Below are 24,762 nucleotides of genomic sequence, written 5' to 3' on the forward strand. Positions count from 1 at the left end.
GTCTGAAGATCATTTTGGAATACAATAACACTAAGAATGCAAAAAAAGGTTTGATTTCTGATTTATGTCATAGATAAGGAAGGAGTTGGAGCTATCTACTGTAATTTGTAGTCGTGTCAGTTTTTAATAGTTGGATGAATCATGTACTTAATGTCAGTGAAGATGCTTGATAATTTAGAGGCAGAATGAGATGATGGTGCAATAAAGAAGAGCATTGTTAATATACACATAACGTTGTTATTGAATGATCTTGAGAAGTTACATGTAGGTAAGAAAAAGGAGGGGACCAAGGATAAATTCTTGCAAAGCTTGAAAGGCAATGTACTAGACTTAGAAAAAGACTCATTTCAATGGTCTTCTGGCTGGCTCCCCATTCTCCACCTTCCATCAATATGAACTCATTTGGAATTATTGTACAGATATCCTCTTTCTTTGGCTTGGCTTCGCGGACGAAGATTTTTGGAGGGGGTAAATGTCCACGTCAGCTGCAGGCTCGATTGTGGCTGATAAGTCCGATGCGGGACAGGCAGACACGGTTGCAGCGGTTGCAGGGGAAAATTGGTTGGTTGGGGTTGGGTGTTGGGTTTTTCCTCCTTTGACTTTTGTCAGTGAGGTGAGCTCTGCGGTCTTCTTCAAAGGAGGATGCTGCCCGCCAAACTGTGAGGCGCCAAGATGCACGGTTTGAGGCGATATCAGCCCACTGGCGGTGGTCAATGTGGCAGGCACCAAGAGATTTCTTTAGGCAGTCCTTGTACCTCTTCTTTGGTGCACCTCTGTCATGGTGGCCAGTAGAGAGCTCACCATATAACACGATCTTGGGAAGGCGATGGTCCTCCATTCTGGAGATGTGACCCACCCAGCGCAGCTGGATCTTCAGCAGCATGGACTCGATGCTGTCGGCCTCTGCCATCTTGAGTACTTCGATGTTAGGGATGAAGGCGCTCCAATGAATGTTGAGGATGGAGTGGAGACAACGCTGGTGGAAGCGTTCTAGGAGCCGTAGGTGATGCCGGTAGAGGACCCATGATTCGGAGCCGAACAGGAGTGTGGGTATGACGACGGCTCTGTATACGCTTATCTTTGTGAGGTTTTTCAGTTGGTTGTTTTTCCAGACTCTTTTGTGTAGTCTTCCAAAGGCGCTATTTGCCTTGGCGAGTCTGTTGTCTATCTCGTTGTCGATCCTTGCATCTGATGAAATGGTGCAGCCGAGATAGGTAAACTGGTTTACCGTTTTGAGTTTTGTGTGCCCGATGGAGATGTCGGGGGGCTGGTAGTCATGGTGGGGAGCTGGCTGATGGAGGACCTCCGTTTTCTTCAGGCTGACTTCCAGGCCAAACATTTTGGCAGTTTCCTCAAAACAGGACGTCAAGCGCTGAAGAGCTGGCTCTGAATGGGCAACTAAAGCGGCATCGTCTGCAAAGAGTAGTTCACGGACAAGTTTCTCTTGTGTCTTGGTGTGAGCTTGCAGGCGCATCAGATTGAAGAGACTGCCATCCGTGCGGTACCGGATGTAAACAGCGTCTTCATTGTTGAGGTCTTTCATGGCTTGGTTCAGCATCATGCTGAAGAAGATTGAAAAGAGGGTTGGTGCGAGAACACAGCCTTGCTTCACGCCATTGTTAATGGAGAAGGGTTCAGAGAGCTCATTGCTGTATCTGACCCGACCTTGTTGGTTTTCGTGCAGTTGGATAACCATGTTGAGGAACTTTGGGGGGCATCCGATGCGCTCTAGTATTTGCCAAAGCCCTTTCCTGCTCATGGTGTCGAAGGCTTTGGTGAGGTCAACAAAGGTGATGTAGAGTCCTTTGTTTTGTTCTCTACACTTTTCTTGGAGCTGTCTGAGGGCAAAGACCATGTCAGTAGTTCCTCTGTTTGTGCGAAAGCCGCACTGTGATTCTGGGAGAATATTCTCGGCGACTAGGACTTAATTCTATCCTTCACCCTATTCTCATTGAATTTACATCACCATTGATGGATGATCATTAATCTAAAGCATTAACAGTTATTTTCTCTCGACTGGTGCTCTCCGATCTTCACAAACTTTCTATTTTTTAGTTCAAGTTCTTTCTCCTTATTTGTTAGTCCCTCAATGTCTCAGCTTTCCCAAGCGAAGTTGCCTCTCCTTGCTCTTCCACCACATCCTTCATCAAAAGTTCTCACGGATTCTGGTCTCTTGTCTCTCTTTGTGGATGAATGGTCTTCATCTGCCTCTCTCAAATTCCATTCCTAGCTCCTCTATCCCTTGCTCTTTTGATAAATATCTGTTGAAGTCAGGAAAAATAGGACGTCTCGAGCAGAAAAAGGGTGTGAGGAATGTACGGACAATGACCACACCAGCCGTGCGAGTACAAGACAGCTTTAAGATGCACACTAAGAGGTCTCGTCTCTGCAAGAGAAGGCGAGACTGTAGCTCTGGACCGCTTGATAGACAAGATCACCGGGATGATCCCCTTTTTGATCTATCAGCACAATGAATGGAAGATAGAGGTGACCCACCCGAATTGCACTTCAGTAAAAGTGCAATATTAATCATTAAAACTGGGAGAAACAGAAGTACCTTCACAGAATTTGCTCAAGAGAAAAATTGAGAACAAAGAACATTTATTATACAACAATGCAAAGTTGGGTGCTTCCCCTTACCCTGGGAATACACACACACACACACTGGGGCTCACCCAACTTTTATACAGTTTATTTCAGTATAGAAGTACCCTCCCCCTTACATTCTTCTGCCTCCTGAATGAGTTTGGCATTAGGCAATCCTGTCTGCCTACTGCTGTTTCTGTGAACTTGGAGGACCAGGGGGTATCCTGTCCCATCATGTCATTGTCCTTATTCACCTGCCTTTGTCCTTATTCACACCTTCTCGACCCTCAGGGCTTACTAACTCTTATATGCAGAACTTGCTAATTCTGTCTAAGTGAATGACATATGCGGAACTTGCTGACTCTCTCCAAGGCTAGAAGACCCTTATCTTATTCAGACTAATTTTACTTCCTACATTCTGTTATCTACCCTTATCCTATTCATACTGGCTTTATTCATTACACATAATATCCATACTAGCTTTCTTCATCTCTCATATTTTCATATTAGTTTTACTCATCTCTCACAAAACCACACAGTTTTAGTGAGTTTCTCAACCACCAAAAGGAAATAATTTTACTCATACAGTATTGATTTTTTCTGTTAAATCAGCGGATTGTGGATGGGAAATGAGAATCACCTGCTGGTTGATTTTTCCTCACCTTTCCATTCCAGTTATAATTTTCAAGGCAAGGGATTTCAAATGTCACCTTTAACCAAGGCCAACAATAGTATTTTTGAAGTCCATTGCACAAACCTCCCCCCTGCTTGACGGGCCTGGGAAATCAGGCCTGCCCTCCACTCCAAGGGACCTGTTCATTGAGCCGGTGTTAGGCCTCACAGAAACATGGTCAAGGCTGTGACTCGTCTTCTTCAGCGAGGACTCGGGCAAGACTGGGCGAAAGCGGGTCATGTTTTCAGAAATGAAACTGTTCCGGGGCGGGATGGAGGCCGCCCAGAGGAATAGAGGCAACGGTTCCCTTCTTTACGGGGACGAAGGCCCCCCCCCCCACTCCTCGCCCGCCCGCCCGCCGCCATGTTGGAATGGCGACCAAGCCTCCCGGCATCCACTGGACGAGCGCGCGCGGGGCGCGGGAGCGAGCGCCACTGCGGGCGTTCCTCGAGCGGCCGCGGCCCGCGCCTCGACTCTTCGCGTGCGCGCGCGCTTCGCTTCAAGTCGGCGTCAAAGAGGACGCGGCGTTATTGACCGACACGGAACGGCGAGATTTGCCCACTTTCACTGGAAGGGAAAAGTAAGTGCGACCTCTCGGAAACGCCAGGGTCTGATGTGTGACCCCTCCCCCCCTCACGACGAGAAAGAGACCCCACAGTTTGGGCGGGGGGGTTTCGGTCAGTGTCTGGCCAAGTTGGGATGGGAGAGGGACCGAGAGTCGCCGGGCGAAGGGAAGGCGACGGCAGCTGGACGCGAGCGATCCAGCCCCCGGCCCGGTCCCGGTCCCGCTCTGCACCAGCCCACGGCCCGGTCCCGGTCCCGCTCTGCACCAGCCCACGGCCCGGTCCCGGTCCCGCTCTGCACCAGCCCACGGCCCGGTCCCGCTCTGCACCAGCCCACGGCCCGGTCCCGGTCCCGCTCTGCACCAGCCCACGGCCCGGTCCCGGTCCCGGTCCCGGTCCCGCTCTGCACCAGCCCACGGCCCGGTCCCGGTCCCGGTCCCGCTCTGCACCAGCCCACGGCCCGGTCCCGGTCCCGCTCTGCACCAGCCCACGGTCGGGTCCCGGTCCCGCTCTGCACCAGCCCACGTCCCGGTCCCGGTCCCGCTCTGCACCAGCCCACGGCCCGGTCCCGGTCCCGGTCCCGGTCCCGCTCTGCACCAGCCCACGGCCCGGTCCCGGTCCCGGTCCCGGTCCCGCTCTGCACCAGCCCACGGCCCGGTCCCGGTCCCGGTCCCGCTCTGCACCAGCCCACGGCCCGGTCCCGGTCCCGCTCTGCACCAGCCCACGGCCCGGTCCCGGTCCCGCTCTGCACCAGCCCACGGCCCGGTCCCGGTCCCGCTCTGCAGCATTCCCCCCCCCCCCCCATATCGTGGCACAAAGTTGATTCTCCTCTTGCTGGGGCCCTTGAGCGCTTGTGGAAAACGAGTTGGTCTTTCCTTTTTCCCTCGGCCCTTCTCTGTCTGTCTGCGTGACCAACATTGGATATTTTACTGCATGAACGGAGACAGCGTTGCCATTCGTCCCTTCCCGGGGGCAGGAAACAGAATGGGGGGCTTCTCAGGCCCACCCCCCAACTTGATTGGGGATTTTTCTCGAGACGTCAGCTGATGGTCGCGCTTTGTCTGAAGCGTTTTTACATATTCTGCATCAACGAGTTTCATTTTACTTCCAACCCCCCCCACCCACCTTTTTCTTCCAAAGCCCCCTACCAACCTACCTTTTTCTTCCAAAGCCCCCCACCACCTACCTTTTTCTTCCAAAGCCCCCCACCCACCTACCTTTTTCTTCCAAAGCCCCCCACCCACCTACCTTTTTCTTCCAAACCCCCCCCACCCACCTACCTTTTTCTTCCAAACCCCCCCCACCCACCTACCTTTTTCTTGCAAACCCCCCCACCCACCCACCTTTTTCTTGCAAACCCCCCCACCCACCCACCTTTTTCTTGCAAACCCCCCCACCCACCCACCTTTTTCTTGCAAACCCCCCCACCCACCCACCTTTTTCTTGCAAACCCCCCCACCCACCCACCCACCTTTTTCTACCAACCCCCCCACCCACCCACCCACCTTTTTCTACCAAACCCCCCCACCCACCCACCCACCTTTTTCTTCCAAACCCTCCCACCCACCTTTTTCTTCCAAACCCCCCACCCACCTTTTTCTTCCAAACCCCCCCACCCACCTTTTTCTTCCAAACCCCCCCACCCACCTTTTTCTTCCAAACCCCCCACCCACCTTTTTCTTCCAAACCCCCCACCCACCTTTTTCTTCCAAACCCCCCCCCCCACCTTTTTCTTCCACCACGTGCCCCCAATACCCGTGGCTTTGTGCTCAGTTCGATGCTTTTACTTGGATTATTTCCCCCTCCCCTTGAATGATTGACGTTTTCTACCATCTATGAGCAATTGAAATTGATACTGTGAAACTGGTGAGGGGGGCAGGATGAACGCGCAAGATTGAAGCCCGAGTCTAAATTGATATCAGTGTCGTGAACTAACATGTTGATTGGCAGCCACGCGCCTTTTAAACACAATTAAACCGTGTTTTCGTTAGTTCCTGGAGCCTGAAATAAACACATGTTGCTACTGTGAGTTTTCCATTGTCTTTGCTTCCCTGAAGCATCAATGCAGAAAACGGGTTGAGTTTGTTAAATTCAGTTTGGGGAGATGTTGCAGCAGTTACATGGTAATTGATGCACAGCATTTCACTGATTTGCTTTGAAATCTGGATGATCTGAGGACTTTAACTTCGACGAACTAAGTTAATTATATTTTACCCTACTGAAAACCAGTTTGATTTCACGACAAGTCGATCGTAGTATCAAAATGTAAAAGTGGTCTTGTGATGGATATGAATCTCAATTAAAAAATAATAACAAAACGAGGTATATTTCAGGAATTAGACTAATTTGTTTTAAATCAGCAAGAGCAAGAGGAGATATTTACGAAAGGAAACAAATTATTGAATAATTGTCTCATTTTTTTTTGTACGGCAAGATGCTGACAAATCCATAGCTGTTGGAACCAAGGATAATGTCCCCAATAGAATCTGGTGCAAATATTTGAGGGAAAACTGATATTGAAGTCGATCTTTTTCTTGTCTGTTGTCCTTAATCAGACTATGCAATGTTGGACTCTTATTTAATTGAATTGGACCAAATTGTACAGAGACCAAAAAATGAAAGATTCACAGAAGTATAAACATTTTGTGTGTACTTGTAGCATTTTGTATGAACAGATCAAAGGCGATTACAGTTCTGCGAGTAACTAATTATGCAAGTTGTGCAGTATGGCTGAATGATAGTCACTTTGAACCAATAAATTTAATAATTTTAAGATCAAATAAATATTACATACAGACATGACTGCAGATGCTGGAATCAAGAGCAAAAAAAAACCTGCTGGAGGAATTCTGTGGGTCAAAGAGCAGAAAAGGGAGGAAAATGTTGTTGAGGTGGAGTCAGGACACTTTGCTCAGTCTTGATGAATGGTGATGCTGAGTTCTCCAGCAGATTTTTTTTGCTCCAGATATTGAAACTTAGTTCTTTTACAAGAATAATTTGATTAGATTTCCTGGTACGTTTTGGAATCTTGTTTATCTAGTTCTTTAAATGGAATTGATACAGTTGATTTATGCTTCTAAGAACAAAATGTAAAGTGTAAAATACTTTTTTTTTGTTTGTAACCTGATATTCAATTTGTTGAGATTTCTGTTCATCTGGCAGTTTCTTCCCTTTTGATTTCTTTTACATAGAAGTGATTCTCTGTTGCTATGGAAGCTGGTGGTGATCTTCTTTCTTGAACTGCTTCTGATCTCCTTTTAACTGATACTTTTTCTACTGATATCTCATTGTTTCAAATTGAGGGCTAAGTTTAGGGAGGGAGAGAGAAGTGAACAGAAGTAAATTGTTTTTTTCCCCAAGCTAATCACTAGGACAGCATGTGAATGATCATAAACCAGGGTTGTGTTTAACTGGAGTGCACAAGGTGTTCTATTTGTAATGCATTGTATTTACCAAAAAAAAGTGCAGTTTACTTGCAAAATTACCTGTAGTCTTGAGCAGCTTCGGTCATGAAGAGTAAAGAAACAGACTGGAAATGCTGAGCATTTGTAATTTGGCATTGTCACAATTCTATTTTGCTGTGCTTTTCAATTTTAGACTATTGAATGTGTTCCTCATGCCTGAGTTTGGTTTCTTTTAAGTTGCTTTCTGTTTTGAATGACCAATGTGATCAGTATCTATGAGTTTACTCCTCATGTCTTTTTCGATTTGTATATCTTGTGTATCTTCACTCAGGATAATGGCCATATGGAATTGGTAGAGCTGGGGCAATTGTTACTTGTCCTGGTTCATCTGCAGAGGTGGCAATGGAGACTGAAAGGGGTCACATAACACAGCAGCCAGTTGAAGGAGGGAAGATCAAACAATGTGGCATTTGTAGGAGTGACCAAGTGCAAGAGTGTGAACTGAGGCTTTAGAGGGAGCCAGACGACACCCTTAATCTCTTTAAACCACTTGGACAAACTAATTGCTTGGTGGTCTTGTACTTGAAACTAAATGAGATTACTGGCAACATAGTAATTCAATAAAAGACCAAATTACAACTAATTAAATAAAGAAGGGATGCAGGATCAGATGTGTCATGTAGCTGCACAATGTTGGAACTGGTGGGACTCTGGATTGTTACCTGAGCTACGTGAAATTGCCATTAAAAACATGACTTAAAGTTGGTGTGGGAGAAGTGGGTTTGAATTGGTGGTTGTTATGGATGGAGTTTTGGGTACTTAAAAACATGATAAAATAGTCTGAAGTCAGCATGGTTTCCTTTAGAGGAGATCTTGGCTGATTAATTTGTTGGAATTCTTTGAGGAAGTAACAAGCAGGATAAGCAAAAGAAAGTCGGTGGATATTATTTACTTGGCTTTTCAGAAGGCCTTTGACAAGGTGTTGCACTCAAGGCTGCTAAACAAGACGGGAGAGAATGTTATTACAGGAATCATAGTGCCTGATAGTGCCATGGATAGAAGATTGCAAAAGGCTAAGAGTGGAAATAATGGGGGCCTTTTCTAGCTGGATGTTGGTGACTAGTGGTGTGCTGCAGGGGTGGGTGTTGGGTCTACTACTTGTTGTATGCAAATTATTTGGATGACAGAATTGATGGCTTTGTTGCCAAATTTGTGGATGATATGAAGATGGTTGGAGAGGGAGATAGTGTTGTGGAAATATGGAGTCTGCATAGGATCTGGAATGGATTGGGAGGATGGGCAAAGAAGTGGTACATGGAATTCAGCATGGGGAAATGTTTGATCATGTACTTAGGAAGTAATAAAGATGTAACTATTTCCAAATTGAGGAGAGAAAAGATGCACAAGAATGTTACTGGGAGTGATAGGCTTGAATTGTAAGGAATTGTAATGTTCTCCCTGGAACATAGGAAGGTAAGGGGAGAGAGGTTATAGATGTATATAATATCAAAAGGAACATAGATAAGGTAATAGTTATTGCCTCTTTCCCAGGGTAGGGGAATTCAAAACTAGAGAACATAGATTTTAGGTGAGAAGGAAAAATATTTAAAATGACTTGAGGGGGGTGGGTACCACCACCCCTTTCTTCCCCCTGCTGTCTTTCCCCCAGGTCTCTCTGTCTCTATTATGTTTTTACACAGATGTTGCATTCCGGAAAATTATTCCCAAATTTCTGGGATGCAGTCTGTGTAAAAAGGATCAGAATGGAAATCAGTGACTCATTCCCATTCTGAAATTTTACCTCCTGGATCCCTAGTAATTTTTACAGAATGCCTGCAGTCTAAACTGAACTGCAGGTGAACTGCAGCAATGAGGACATGACCCGCGATGCAGCAGGCGCTGACTGCAGACCCTATGGTCCTGGGGGTTAGCACGGGTCCCAAAAGCTTGTTAGTCCCCATTACATGAAATAGACACTTGTCTCCAACAATAATTATGCAGCAAGGTTTATTGAAAGGTCTAGATGGCACTATACTGAATACTCTATAACTGTCAGTAGTGTGTTTCAGATGCGGATGATTCACGTCACTGACAGCTGTGATGCTGTACGTCGCATGTAGATTATGCATCACGGTTCATGTCGACGTAGTGGCATCCCATGTCCAGCCTTCGTAAATACTGCACCTCAGGTATTTAGTCTAAACTCATGGTGATGTTAGGAGTTTTGGTCGATCCTGTAAGTGTAACACTTCACATCGAAAAAAAGTTGTTCGTTATATGTAAAAAAAAACATGCGTTTCTCCCCGTCCCCTTCTGTCTCTGCTTCCTTTCACGGTGCCAAAATCAATTCTCACCTCCTATCATAACCAATTAACACCTTTTGCTGGTTTAGACTACTGTCCCGGTCCAGTCTTCGGTGCTTATTCTTGTGCCTTCCTATTCTTTGCTTATTCCTTAAAGACTGGCTCAGGCCTGAAATGTCCGTATATATCCTATGGTCGCTGCGAGACCGGCTGAGTTCTTCCAGCATTTTTGTATTTTTTAATTCTTATGGCTGTTTGAATGTTAGAGTTGACTGGTTGGACTACACTGTACCAGCTATAACATGGCAAATAAGCTTAAACTTAATCTTACTGTTATTTCTTCTGAAAATACGCTGAAAACTTAGCTTTGTCCATAGCGTTGACTTCAGTTTCTTCCACAGTCTTAAAAGTGTTCACTGTACCCTTGTGCTACACCATTGGTTAATAGAGGTTCTGCTTTCTCCAGAGGACAACCACTTGCACTTTATCTGTGAAAAATATTATTTCGTGTAGCATTATGAATTTCACCTTCAGCATCAATATTGCTGGACTGCCCCAATATTGATCATTTCATAAATGCTTCCTTCAGACTATTTCCCAAGGATCAACATCAATTTTTTAACTTGAGCTATGAATCCGAAACAAGCAGGTTCTATTTTAATTTTGTCGAATATGCAATGTAATTTCAACAATTGCAGATATTCCCAAATATAATTTGGATAAAATGTATCAGGTTCTATTTTAATGAGGAGGTGATGGTTATATTTTAAACTCCATGTTTGTTGGAAACTCTTATTACATTTGCACAATAATCTCAAGTAGCGAATACAAATGGTTTAAACCTTTGAGAACCAAAACTTAAAAAAAAACTGTTGTACTTTTTTTGAAATTTATTATAAGCACACAGAAATTCTTTTGATTTTGAGTACTTAAGATCACTGAGGGCTGATTAGTTTTCAATTAGCTTTCTTTGACTAATGTTTCAAACTTGGCAGACCACTGTAAAAGTGCAAAGCAATTTCGATCAAGTGAAAATGTTTGGGTCAGTGGGAATAGGCTTCAGTCTTATTATTAATTGTTGGAAAGAAATGTGGGAACTCAAGGGGCCCAGTGGCCTCCTGGGCCTCAGGAATAATTAATGTGAAGGAATCTTCATTTTTGAAGTTTGTCTTCAATTAAAATGATTAATCTCTGCATTTCTTATTTGTATATTGTTGCCATTTTTAAAAAAAAAAAGAACTTGAAACTATTGTGATAAAGGCGGTCGGTACAGGGTACAGAATGTTTTTAAGGTTCCACCCAAAATGAATTTTTGGTTGCATAGTCTATACTTAAGTCAAATCGCATCCAACAATAATAGTATTTATGGATTCCTTAGAAGATTACCAGCACATCTGATCATTCGGATGACTTTCTGTTATGTTGCGTTTAAATTCTCTCTCAGTAAATCTTGGTAATGGTTTTTGAAAGCAAAAATGATCATGAAGGGTAGCTTTAGAGATTTTGCGGAAATTCAGTATTGCAGGGTATCCAGACATTTGTTCGCAGACATTTGAACTCTATGTATTGAGGATTAGAAATTGTTGTGTAGATGCAAGGAGACTTTTTTTTGGTTTGTGGAATTTATCTCTGCCTCCCCTTGTAGTCTTTCAAGTGATTGGATGTTGAATTACATTGGCAAGTTTCTTCAATGAGATTTCTGTTATACATTTTGAAAATGTCTCCTATGTGGCTGAAAGAAAAAAATAAAGCAATGGGTTACAATTTAATTTCCAACTATAGATAATGATTGGTGTTAACCTATTGGGACAAGTTTACTCTAGGGAAGCATTCATGAATAATTTGTACAGAAATTTACCCTACAGTAAATTTATGTTCATGTAGTAAAAATAAGTATTAATGTATCAAGATGAAATATCTTTGTCAGTACAGATCAATATTTTGACAATGTTACTGTAAATGTTGCACTACCAGACAGTGAACAATAACTTTTAAGATGGAATTCTACTTGAACATGAAATTAAGTTGCTTAACAGTAAAAATGAAAATGAATTTGCCTGCTTTAATGATCTTACAATAACAAATCTCTAGAGGCATTGTAAAGATGACAACATAATAATTCCAGCACAGAAAAAAATCTTGTATTATTATTTTCTGGTACAGGTGTAATACTGTGTAGAAAAGTTGAGGGTGTTTAGCTTGAACAAGAGAAGCTTGTAAATCTTAACCTTTCACAGAGATCTGGTTGCTGTTCTGCCATCTGTTAGGGGAAATTGTACACTTTGAGTATTTAATTAGGTCATCCTCAAATCCAAAGGATGACCAAAAGGGGAAAAAAATAAAAATAGGTGGTAAGATTGTGACTTTAATGTGAGACCCCACCACCCTGGGTTCAATCTCGTCTCACTGCTGTCTTTGGTATAGAAGCTTGAAGACCATCAGCTCCAGATTCAAGAACAGTTTTTTTTCCAACTGCTATCAGGCTTTTAAACCTCTTTTTACAGTACAACTTCGATTATTCAAAATAGGATTCTCCAAAATACTTATTTATCTGAATTTTTTTTCAGAGCCAAACTGACCTTATAGGTTGGAAAACAAATTCACCCTACATGAAATTAGAATGATTGACCTTGTTTCAGGTAACTCCCTCCCCTCTCTCTTTACATTTTTTCTTTATCTTCCCTATTGACTTTTTTCTCCAATTCTCCCTCTCAAACTGCGTGCCACTGTCTCCCAGCCACAAGCAGTTCAAAGAATCCCTTTTTCCAGTGTTGTCAAGGAGAGCGGCTTCCCAGGCAGGAGTGGGACCTTGGCGTTCTCTCTCTCTCTCTCCTTGGCACATCGGACTCCGACTCCAAATCCTCCCTTCAGCCTACATGCACATCAGACTCACTCACTCACTGATGTGCATGTGCAGTAGGCCTAGGGGAGGATTCGGAGTCGGCAATTTGGTGTTATGAGCTCGGTGACTGGGGAGACAGGAGCTTGGTGACTCACTAGCGAGTGTCCCACCCACCAGCCCGGAAACCTCCCCGGGGATCAGCGGTGGGTTCGTGTCAGGGATCGGGAGTGGTCTTGGTGAATGGCGTCCTTGTGGCCAGCATTTCTTTGGTGAGAATTAACGTTATTTTAATGCTTAAAAAGCATTCCCTTGTCGTTTGTTGTTGTTGCTGCAGTGATTTCTTGTTGCTACTGGGCTGTTTTTATAAAAAATGACCAGTTATCTGGAAAAACCATTTATACGACATAGGCTCGGTCCTGACCATTTTGGATAATCGGAGTTCTACTGTAATTAAGAACACTATTGTATATGCTTTTGTCCTTTTTTTAATAAAGTACATTTTCAGCTGAAGGAATTAAAAAAACATCTTGTACATGTGTGCATTGTACAATTTGCATAACAATGCAATCATTATCTCCCTCTTCAAATCTGAGGATTTAGGTTTGTTTGTGACTCCAGTTAATTTGCTGAGTGGGGTCTTGAAGCTACACCTATGCTTTCTAGAGTTTTGGTGTCCTTGCCTCAGAGGATGCACTTGGTAGATAGGAAATGCAAGTAAGACACAATAGTCTGATTGCAATGATAGCAAACTTTATAAATGAGGCAATTCACTGGATTGGGATTGTATTTTCAGGAGTTTAAAAGAATGAGAGGTGGTCTCATTGACATTTACAGGGCTCAATGAACTGGACATGGGGAGGATATTTCTCCTGTCAGGGACCATGGTTACAGTCTTACAAAGGGCAGGCTGTTGAAGACATGAATGAGAATTTTATTTGCTCTTGGATAGTGAATCTTTGGAATTCTGTATGCTGGAGGGCTATGGAACCTGTCATTGTGTCCACCCAGTGGGAAGATTCCTAATATTAAGGGACTTGATTGATATGGAAATAGTCCATAAAATGGTGCTGAGGTAGATGGTTAGCTCAGCAGAACAGTCCTGAAGGGCAGGATGGCCCTGCAATTTGTTTTTTTTTAATTACTGAACTAAGTTCAATTCATGAACCAGAGACTTGGATTCAAATCTTCTGCTGGTTCCAGCAAATTTTAATTTGGTGAATAAAATAATCCAGAATAAAAATATCTTGTTTGTAATGTTGACCATGAAACTAGCAAATTGTTGCAGAAGGTTTTCTGTCTGGTTGACGTCTGGTTGCATGATTTACTTTTCACTCCAAAGCCATAATGATAGTTGCCCAAAGAAATTGTCTGGTGGATGAATTGATAGAGGGAGAAGAATGAGAACAGAGGAAAGAAGTCAATAATTTTGGAACATTATTATAGTGAACTTTGATTTTGATATAGATTTGACATTAAAGCAAATAGTGGAAAAGCCTTGGCCAGGAAGCAACTGTAAGAGGAAATCTGAGATTTAAAAAAAAATGTTGCACATTCGTGATCTTGCTGCTGACATGAACTTGGTGGTTATTTGAAATTGTTGAATTCACTTTGTACCTATGATGGTAACATGTTCAGCTGGAAGATGACCTGCTGTTTATCAAAATCACATTGTGCTTTTGAGCAGCCCTTGGAGTCCAAGGATAGAGAGAGGAGTGTTAAATGGAGAATTAAAATGCAAAGCAACTGAAAGCAATATTGTAAACTGAATGGAAGTGTTTTGCAAATCAGTCACTCAACTTTCATTTGGTTTTCCATTGCAGAGGGGACTATATTTGAGGACTGACTGCAGAATACTAAATTGGATTAATTTTTGCTTCACCTGGAAGGAGTATTGGGTCTGCCAATTATAGGAAGGGAAGAGTTAAATAAGTGTTGCACCTCCTGCAGTTGAAAGGAAAGCTGGAGTGAGATGGGGAATGGTGTTTGGTGAAGATGAAAGTGTGGACCAGAGAGTTGTGTTGGGAATTATTCTTTTGGAATGTTGGGAAGGGAGAGGTAGAAAGTTGCATTGTTGAAGATGACGGAAATTACAATCCATTGCATGTAGAGTGGGACTTCCATTTGTTCAGGATGGGGAAAATGGGATGGATGAGAATAGAATGGCAGAGGATGGGCAGATGCAGTTGTGACCGAGCATTTACAAAAGATATTTCAGTGCTTTGGTGCTGAAAGTGTTGTCAGCACGGGTTTAGCGGAGAAACTGGGAGAAGGCAATGGATTCCTTGAAGCTGGGTGAGAGAACTTGTAGTCAAAATAAGTCTGTGAGTGTGTTACAGATATTGATCCCCTAAAATAGATTTGGTTTTTAAAAAAATGAAACTCAGATATGAAAGTGAGAACAATGAAAATTGGATGTTACGGTTTCTTTTAAAAGTTTTTCCATCTCCTTGTATACTGTTGCATTTAGCATACTGGCATTTGTAGTTTTCCATAGTTTGAGGCTATGGTGGTTCCCATAGTTACAACACCCCTTCAGATTTGATGAAAGCGAGCAGAATTAAATGATAATTATCCAGTGTTACTGTACATTAAAGATGCCGAGGGAACACTTAAAACACAGTGCTGTGAAATGCACTGCCTGCTTGTAGCAATTTCAATGGCAAGATTCAAAAGAGAATCGATCAAATATTTGGATGGAAATCTCAATTGAAATTAGTTTGCTCATCAAATGGAAAGGGCAGATTTCAGACTTCCATGTTCTTATGCAACTGAATAATAAAATGCCCATTGAAATCTGTTTATTTTTAATTGTAGTGTAATATTCCATTGTGTTGAATAAAAAATGGAAATTAAGATTGTGGGACACAAGCGGTGTTTAAATATGATATTTAAAAGTATGGTATTCAAATTTTAAGCCTAAAGTTCAGATAAGTATTTTTGATGAACTGGATAGGTGATAACTGAGCAGTAATTACTTTGACACGTGTACTTCTAGATTTAATACGTGGTTTGTCTGTTCATATTGATATTTATAGCCTCTCCGATATAAAACCTACGACCCAAGGACCTCGCTGCCACGTCCCAGCTTGCTTGGCCACGGCACATGAACCATGGGTGTAAAGGGTGGGGCCAGTACTGCGCACACTGCACTCCACCTAAAAGCTCCTTTGCGCAGGCCCGAGGACAGGTCCACGTCCTCCCCCTCCACGTCCTCCCCCTCCACGTCCTCCCCCTCCACGTCCTCCCCCTCCACGTCCTCCCCCTCCACGTCCTCCCCCTCCACGTCCTCCCCCTCCACGTCCTCCCCCTCCACGTCCTCCCCCTCCACGTCCTCCCCCTCCACGTCCTCCCCCTCCACGTCCTCCCCCTCCACGTCCTCCCCCTCCACGTCCTCCCCCTCCACGTCCTCCCCCTCCACGTCCTCCCCCTCCACGTCCTCCCCCTCCACGTCCTCCCCCTCCACGTCCTCCCCCTCCACGTCCTCCCCCTCCACGTCCTCCCCCCTCCACGTCCTCCCCCTCCACGTCCTCCCCCTCCACGTCCTCCCCCTCCACGTCCTCCCCCTCCACGTCCTCCCCCTCCACGTCCTCCCCCTCCACGTCCTCCCCCTCCACGTCCTCCCCCTCCACGTCCTCCCCCTCCACGTCCTCCCCCTCCACGTCCTCCCCCTCCACGTCCTCCCCCTCCACGTCCTCCCCCTCCACGTCCTCCCCCTCCACGTCCTCCCCCTCCACGTCCTCCCCCTCCACGTCCTCCCCCTCCACGTCCTCCCCCTCCACGTCCTCCCCCTCCACGTCCTCCCCCTCCACGTCCTCCCCCTCCACGTCCTCCCCCTCCACGTCCTCCCCCTCCACGTCCTCCCCCTCCACGTCCTCCCCCTCCACGTCCTCCCCCTCCACGTCCTCCCCCTCCACGTCCTCCCCCTCCACGTCCTCCCCCTCCACGTCCTCCCCCTCCACGTCCTCCCCCTCCACGTCCTCCCCCTCCACGTCCTCCCCCTCCACGTCCTCCCCCTCCACGTCCTCCCCCTCCACGTCCTCCCCCTCCACGTCCTCCCCCTCCACGTCCTCCCCCTCCACGTCCTCCCCCTCCACGTCCTCCCCCTCCACGTCCTCCCCCTCCACGTCCTCCCCCTCCACGTCCTCCCCCTCCACGTCCTCCCCCTCCACGTCCTCCCCCTCCACGTCCTCCCCCTCCACGTCCTCCCCCCCCACGTCCTCCCCCCCCACGGCCTCCCCCCCCCACGGCCTCCCCCCCCCACGGCCTCCCCCCCCCACGGCCTCCCCCCCCCACGGCCTCCCCCCCCCACGGCCTCCCCCCCCCACGGCCTCCCCCCCCCACGGCCTCCCCCCCCACGGCCTCCCCCCCCACGGCCTCCCCCCCCCACGGCCTCCCCCCCCCACGGCCTCCCCCCCCACGGCCTCCCCCCCCCACGGCCTCCCCCCCCCCCCACGGCCTCCCCCCCCCCCCACGGCCTCCCCCCCCCCACGGCCTCCCCCCCCCCCCACGGCCTCCCCCCCCCCCCCACGGCCTCCCCCCCCCCCCACGGCCTCCCCCCCCCCCACGGCCTCCCCCCCCCCCACGGCCTCCCCCCCCCCCCACGGCCTCCCCCCCCCCCACGGCCTCCCCCCCCCCCACGGCCTCCCCCCCCCCCCACGGCCTCCCCCCCCCCCCCACGGCCTCCCCCCCCCCCCACGGCCTCCCCCCCCCCCCCACGGCCTCCCCCCCCCCCCACGGCCTCCCCCCCTCCACGGCCTCCTCCCCCTCAAAGGAGGAAAAACCCAACACCCAACCCCAACCCACCAATTTTCCCCTGCAGCCGCTGCAACCGTGTCTGCCTGTCCCGCATCGGACTTGTCAGCCACAAACGATCCTGCAGCTCATGTGGACTTTTACCCACTCCATAAATCTTATAGTAGAAATTATTGACAGTGACTGGTATGTGGTCTAACATACGCTTCAGAGCGACAAAATCTTTGGAGGACTTTTGGGAAGCAATTATCTAACACAATTTCACGCCAAGCCCCCACGTGGTGATATTGGAGAAGTTGATGAATCATGGTCGAAGAGTGAGAGTGGAGCATCCTAAAGTATGGAAGAGATGTTTAAGTTGAGAACGTAGCAGCAGCTACGCTGCTTACTGAAGGATCGCACATCCAGACAGGTTGAGTTCAGTGAGCAAAAACTGATTTATTGCAGGCTGTCTGGCTGGTCTTATACTCCCAGCCCGGACCTGGCTGAGAACCGTGCTGGGGGGCCCCGACTGCGCCATTTTGGCCGGCTGCCCCGGTGCGTGCGTGACAAGCCTGCCTAATGGTGTACCGCCGCGAGAATTCCATAATTTTAGGCCTCGTCAGGGCATGATGCATGAATAATGGTGTACCGCCACGAGCATTCCATAATTTTAGGCCTCGTCAGGGCATGATGCATGAATAATGGTGTACCGCCACGAGCATTTCATAATTTTAGGCCTCGTCAGGGCATGATGCATGAATAATGGTGTACCACCACGAGCATTCCATAATTTTAGGCCTCGTCAGGGCATGATGCATGAACAAAACTTGATGCATTCAGTCGAAGTTTCAGACACAGGTTGAAAAGGATAGCGCTTATTTTTTACTTTAGTGGAGAATGGTAAATCAATATTCAAGTCTAATTGGAACAAAAGTACATGTAAATATTTTAACAACTGTTGAACTGAGGGAGATGGTCTTTGTATATATGATTTGAAGCACATCATGCAGTGAATTTTATGTATCTGCTTAACATATTTTACTTTGTGCACGCTGATCTAAATTTTTTTTAAAAATATCACGAGGTCGCTAGTTTTTATTGTTGACCTGCAGGCGGGAACCGCATAGGATGGTTTCTTCTATCACAGTGCGATCGTGAACTGCTGAAGTGTTCTGAATGGTACATTTCTCAACCAAGTTTTTTACAGAGCTTGCAATGAATGAGAAAGTAAAATTCAAGTACAGTACAATGCAGGGTAATGGTAATATGGTACAGAAATGGAATTGAGGTCAGCTTAGATCAGCTATGATTATTTATATTAAATCTTGTTGAAGGGCCTAAATTTTTCTTACGCCTACTTTCAGCCATCTGGAATCCATGGGGAATGGTGGGTGCCAATTGGATGAAAATTATCCAAAATTTTTCGTACAGCACTCACTGGAAGAAAGGCATAAACCTTTCACTAAATTTCTGAAGTATGTCATCTGATTACTTTCTTGTATTACACAATGATTTGAACTACAATTCTCTATTAATGTAAAATGGAGCAAAAATAAATTGTGTAGAATGTTGCTACTAATCTGTATACAACTGCACTGTCCTTGAAGGAAACAATGCTGACTTTAGATTATTTTGTTCTCTCAAGTGCTCTGAAACCTTATCCTTAATAATGAACTCTAGAATCTTGCCAGTACTAAAGTTGGGTTAACCAGCCTATAATTTCCTGTTCTTTGCCTCTCTCTCCCTCTCTTAAAAGTCTGGAGTGATATTTACAATTTTCCCATCCTCTGGAACTGTCCCAAGCCTAGTGATTTCTAAAGATCACTACTAATGTGTTCATATTTTTTACAGCTACCTTTTTCAAAAGCTGGGGTATAGGTCTCTCTGATCCAGGCGACTTGTCCACTTCAGATTTTCTAGCACCTTTTTGGTAATAGCGACTACACTCCTGTTGTCCCTGACATTCAAATTTCTGGTAAGTCATTGGTATCTTCCGTAGTGAAAACTGATGTAAAATAAGTATTCAGTTCATCTATCTTTTCTTTGTTCCCCATTACCATTTCACCAGAAAAAAAAAATACCTAATAATATACTCCAATCTTCCCAAAATGTTTCCACTGTAACACAGGGACCAAACTGAATGTACAAAGGTCCCTACTTCTTTATTACATCTAAGACATTTATCAGAAAAATTTGAGTTTAATCTGTTTAATTTATATGATGTAAAAAAAATTATACTGTACCATTTGATATCTAGTATTAATTGTATTTGTTACACTCTCTTGGCACAATCTTGACCAAACTTCTTGAATTTGTATATTTAGATCTTTTTCCCATCTTTGTTTTGATTTTTTTCATTTTTTTCATAGTATCTTGTAATTTTATATACATATTTGTAATACATTTTTAAATAAATGTATCTAATTAAAATTTCAAATTGACTCTGTTCTGACAGTCTTAAACTCGTACCTAATTTCCCTTTTAAACATATTTTAAGTTGATAATATGAAAAAATTGTATTATTTGATATTTCATATTTCTTTCATTTATTCAAAAGTCATAAAAAAGTGACCTAAAAAAATATTTCATTCTCTGTATACTATATCAAATATTTTTAAAAAGGATTATTCGAAATAAAAGGCATAAGCTGATTTTGTTTTAACAAGATCATCCATACCTTAAGCAAATGCTTTAATATTGGTACTCCTGTTTTCTTTTACAATAACTCATTATTCCATTTAGACAAAAATACTCTGGGTTGATTTTTACTATTTTATTAATTTCAATATGAACCCACACTGCTTTTTCTCTCCAATTTGATAATAGGAGGACAAGAATCTTAATTGGGCTGCATTATAATAATTTTTAAAATTTGGTAATCTTAATCCTCCTTGTTCAAATTTCCAAGCCAGTCTTTCCAGAGCTACTCTTGGCATTCTACCTCTCCAAATAAATTTCCTTATTTTTATTTAGCTCTTGGAAAAACTTCTAGTATAGGGATGGGGAATGATTGAAATAAATACTGTATTTTTGGAAAAATATTCATCTTGACACAAATGACCTGTCCTATTAAAGTTATTGGCAAGTCTTTCCATTTTTTAAAATCCTCAATTTCTTTTAATGGTATGTAATTCAATTTAAATAAATTATTTAAATACGTATCTATTTTTATTCCAAAATATTTAATTGCTTCTTTTTGCCATTTAAGTTTTGTCATTTTTTAAAAACTATATGCATCATTTCACTCTTATCAACATTTACTTTATAACCATACTCTACGAATCTTGCATTTAATTTGCGCAATGATAGTTCTGGTTTTGTTAAATAGACTATAATATCTGCAAATAAACTAATTTTATGTTCTTTATTGTCTCTCTTGAAATCTTTCATCTCATTGTTTCTTTTAATTATTTCCATTGTGATGGGTTATATTATATATTAATATGTCTTTAAAAAAGATAGATTGTGGGTGGTTTAGTGTGTGGGTCACTTCACAAAAAGACAATAACACTTTACAAAATACATCTCATTAAAAATGCAAGAACTTTGCTGAAAGAGAGACTTCACGTCCACAGTGACTTTATAGAAACTTTGAAGAATGCCTATGGAGACTTCACAAGTAGTTGTTAATTGGACTGATGCTGTGGAGAAAATGCACTATTGTATTGAAAGGAACAGATGGCCAGACAGTAATTGCTGCAATCTTTCTGGTTGCAGTTTGCTATTCTAAGAGGGGTCATGTGGACTTGCAAGCAGAGAGAGAAAAAAGACCAAAAGGGCTTTCCTTGTGTGTGTGTGTGAGAGAGAGAGAGAGAGAAAACTGATTTCTGTAGTGGCTTTTGGAGGCTGCAACATGACAAGGTGGTAGCTTGTGGAAAACCTCATTTTGGAAATGGGTTGTGAGTCCTGAGTTCAGCCTGTTGAAAAACCCTTGTAGTCCTTACAAGAGGAAATGGCTGGTTAGAGTCTTTCTCCTGAAATAAGGGAAACAAGAGGAACTCTGTGGTGACCTGGAAGAAGAGGTTATCATTTGGAAAACCCAGGATGGGGCAAGTTTCTTCGGCAAGATACTGAAGTGACTGATCGTGGGAGATCAGTTTGTGGGAGTCCAACGAGCAACAAATCTCTCTCTGAAACCAACAAAAGCCTGGAGAAGATTCATAATTTTTTTAATATAATTTTTAAATTTTTCACACTTTTCACATATTTTTGAACCATATCAACCAAAATATGTACAAACATTTCTCATTAAATATACACAGTGGCATTTTCTCCCTTTTTTTCCCCCTTCCCTCCCTCCCCCCTTCCCACCCCCCTCCAAAACCAATAAATATTCAACATATACAATAAAACCATAAAACAATGTCTTCACACAAAGGAAAATAAACAAGAAAAATGTGTCATTTACTTTTACACACTGAATCAAGTCATTTTGTCTTATCATTTTTGGGGATGGAGGTCCGAGGCAAGCTCTCTCTGTTATGTTCAATGTATGGTTCCCAAATTTGTTCAAACAATGTGACTTTATTTTTTAAATTATATGTTATTTTTTCCAATGGAAAAAATTTCCATGTACCAGACTCTCTTCCATTTTCCAAGTTGACATTATACATTTTTTTTGATACTGCTAAATCTATCATAATAAATCTTTTTGCGCTTTATCCAATTTGAGACCTAATTCTTTACTTCTTATGTTACTTAAAAGAAAGATCTCTGGATTTTTTGGTATGTTATTTTTTGTGATTTTATTTAATATCTGATTTGCATCTTCCCAAAACATATTCACATTCGTACATGCCCAAATTGCGTGTATTGTTGTTCCCATTTCTTTCTTACAGCGAAAACATCTCTCTGATAATGTTGGAACCCATTCTTTTAATTTTTGAGGAGTGATATATACCCTGTATAACCAATTATACTGTATCATGCGTAACCTGGTGTTCATTGTGTTCTTCCTAGTTCCAGAACATAACTTTCCCCATGCTTCATTTTATATCTTTATGTTTAAATCCTTTTCCCACTTTTGTTTAGGTTTATAGCTTATTTCATCATTTTTTTCTTATCTTGCAGCTTAATGTACATGTTGGTTATAAATCTTTTAATTATCATTGTGTCTGTAATCACATATTCAAAGCAGCTTCCTTCTGGTAATCTCAATCTGTTTCCCAATTTATCCATTAAATAAGCTTTCAGTTGATGATGTCCATTAAATAAGCTTTCAGTTGTTCTTCTTCACCTTGTACGTTTGTAATGTTTTGTATTTTATTTTTTTGTTTGCCAATTCTCTCTTTTTCTTTATATCATCCCTTTTTACTAGTTCCTTTTCTGTACTTACTATCTCCCTTTCCAACTGTTCTATTTCCCGATTGTAATCCTTTTTCATCTTAGACATAACTTATTATCTGTCCTCTAATGAAGGCTTTCATTGCGTCCCATAATATGAATTTGTCTTTCACTGATTCTGTGTTTATTTCAAAATATATTTTAATTTGGCGTTCAATAAACTCTCTAAATTCCTGCCTTTTAAGTAGCATGGAGTAACCTCCATCTATATGTTCTTGGTGGGATGTCATCAGTTCTATTGCTAATAACAGGGGTGAATGATCTGATAGTAGTCTAGCTTTATACTCAGTATTCCTAACTCTCCCTTGAATATGGGCCGACAACAAAAACACATCAATCCTTGAGTATGTTTTATGCCAACTCGAATAATATGAATATTCCTTCTCTCTTGGGTGTTGCCTCCTCCATATATCCATAAGTTTTGTTTCCTGCATTGATTTAACCATAAATTTGGCTACTTTATTCTTTTTGCTTGTCTTTTGTCCAGCTTTATCCAACATTGGATCCAAGTTAAGGTTAAAATCCCCTCCTATCAATATATTTCCTTGTGTGTCTGCAATCTTCAAAAAAAATCCTGCATAAACTTTTGATCCTCCTCGTTAGGTGCATATATATGTTGAGCAAATTCCAAAATTCTGAGTATATCTGACACTTTATCATTACATACCTCCTTGCTGGATCTATTATTTCCTCCTCTATTTTGATTGGTACATTTTTGTTAACTAATATGGCTACACCTCTAGCTTTTGAATTGTAGAATGCTGCCGCTGCGTGTCCTATCCAGTCTCTCTTTAATTTGTTATGTTCCACTGCAGTTAGATGCGTTTCCTGCACAAATGCTATATCTATTTTTTCTTTCTTCAGTAAATTTGGTTATGTATTCCATTAATGTTTATAGTCATATAGTTTAACGTGGTCATCTTATATCTTGTTTACACCTCTTTTCCACTTCCTCGCCACCTCTATCCCCCTTTTCATCTCTTAGTCTTCCCCTTTTAAACTCAATGTGCGACAACACATTTAAAACATAAAATACTCCAACAATTCCCACACCCAATAATACCTTAACCCCAAATGCTTCCCCCCTCTCTGAGTTGCCCCTTATCCCTTGCTGGTCAACCACAACTCCCTTTCGTTTTGGATTGCGATCTTGCTTGCAACCGTCAACTGATTTTGCAGTGACGGTTATTCCCTCCCCTCAGCCTCCCCTTCAGCAAACACTTTTTTTTACACATATAACAAAGCTCTTTTTTTCCCCCTTACTTCCTTCCTTCCCTTCTCTTTTCCCTCTTTAGTTCTTTACATATACATTGTTTTTACATCTTTATATATACTTTATCGCCATTCTTCATTCTTGTTTCATCTCTCCTTCTGTCCTGCAAATGTTCTGCGAATTCTTGTGCTTCCTCCTGATCTGAGAACAGTCTGTTTTCCTCCCCGGGTATAAAAATTTTAAGTACGGCTGGATGTCTTAACATGAATTTATAATCTTTTTTCCATAAAATCATTTTTGCTGTTTTAAACTCCTTCCTCTTCTTTAAGAGTTCAAAACTTGTGTCTTGGTAAAAAAATAGTTTTTGACCCTTGTATTCCAATGGCTTATTATCTTCTCTAACTTTATTCTTTGCCCACTCCAGTATATTTTCTCTTGTCGTGTATCTAAAAAATTTTACTAAGACACATCTTGGATGTGTCTGTGGTTTCGGAGCTAGTGCTCTGTGTGCCCTTTCTATTTCCATTTCTTCCTGCATCTTTTGGGATCCATCCTTTTATAAATTTCTTCATGTCTGTGCCTTCTTCACCCTCCTTCAGGCCCACTATTTTTATGTTGTTTCGCCTACTATAATTTTCCAACATATCAATTTTCTGAGATAACAACTTTTGTGTCTCTTTAATTTTTTTGTCACTTTCTTCCAATTTTTCTCTTAAGTCATTTACTTCCATTTCTACAGCTGTTTTCCACTCTTCCACATTTTCTACTCTTTTCCCTATTTCTGTCATGACCAGTTCTAAATTTTACATTTTATCTTCTGCTCTTTTCATTTTTCTTTTAATTGCACTAAATTCTAATGATAATTAAAAATTAAAGGCAACTTTTGTTTAAGTAAACCATTTGTCTTAGTGAATTTCTATTGCTGCTGGGTTTTGGGATCCTCTAGATCTATAACACCGCCATAGGTCGTATGTCCAAAGGTGATAATGGGCATCCTTGCCTAGATGATTTCTCTAATGAAAAAAAGTCTTTGATAGTTGCCTCTTTGTAACCACTAACATTTGGTTGATTATATAATGCTTTTATCCAATCTATAAAAAC

The 24,762-nt window shown here is 43.0% G+C and overlaps 1 protein-coding gene across 3 annotated transcripts in view; it reads left to right on the plus strand.

The window, feature by feature from the left end:
- The first annotated feature begins 3,705 nt into the window (after nucleotides 1-3,705).
- The window catches only part of LOC138755765 (focal adhesion kinase 1), a 457,595-nt gene continuing 436,538 nt past the window's right edge, over nucleotides 3,706-24,762 (plus strand). For all 3 annotated transcript variants that reach the window (XM_069922333.1, XM_069922329.1, XM_069922332.1), the window contains exon 1: nucleotides 3,706-3,839. The gene's annotated coding sequence lies outside the window, so the exon portion shown is untranslated. The remainder of the gene's footprint in view (nucleotides 3,840-24,762) is intronic.

This window comes from Narcine bancroftii, chromosome 2, assembly GCF_036971445.1.
Source record: "Narcine bancroftii isolate sNarBan1 chromosome 2, sNarBan1.hap1, whole genome shotgun sequence".
Taxonomy (NCBI): Eukaryota; Metazoa; Chordata; class Chondrichthyes; order Torpediniformes; family Narcinidae; genus Narcine; species Narcine bancroftii.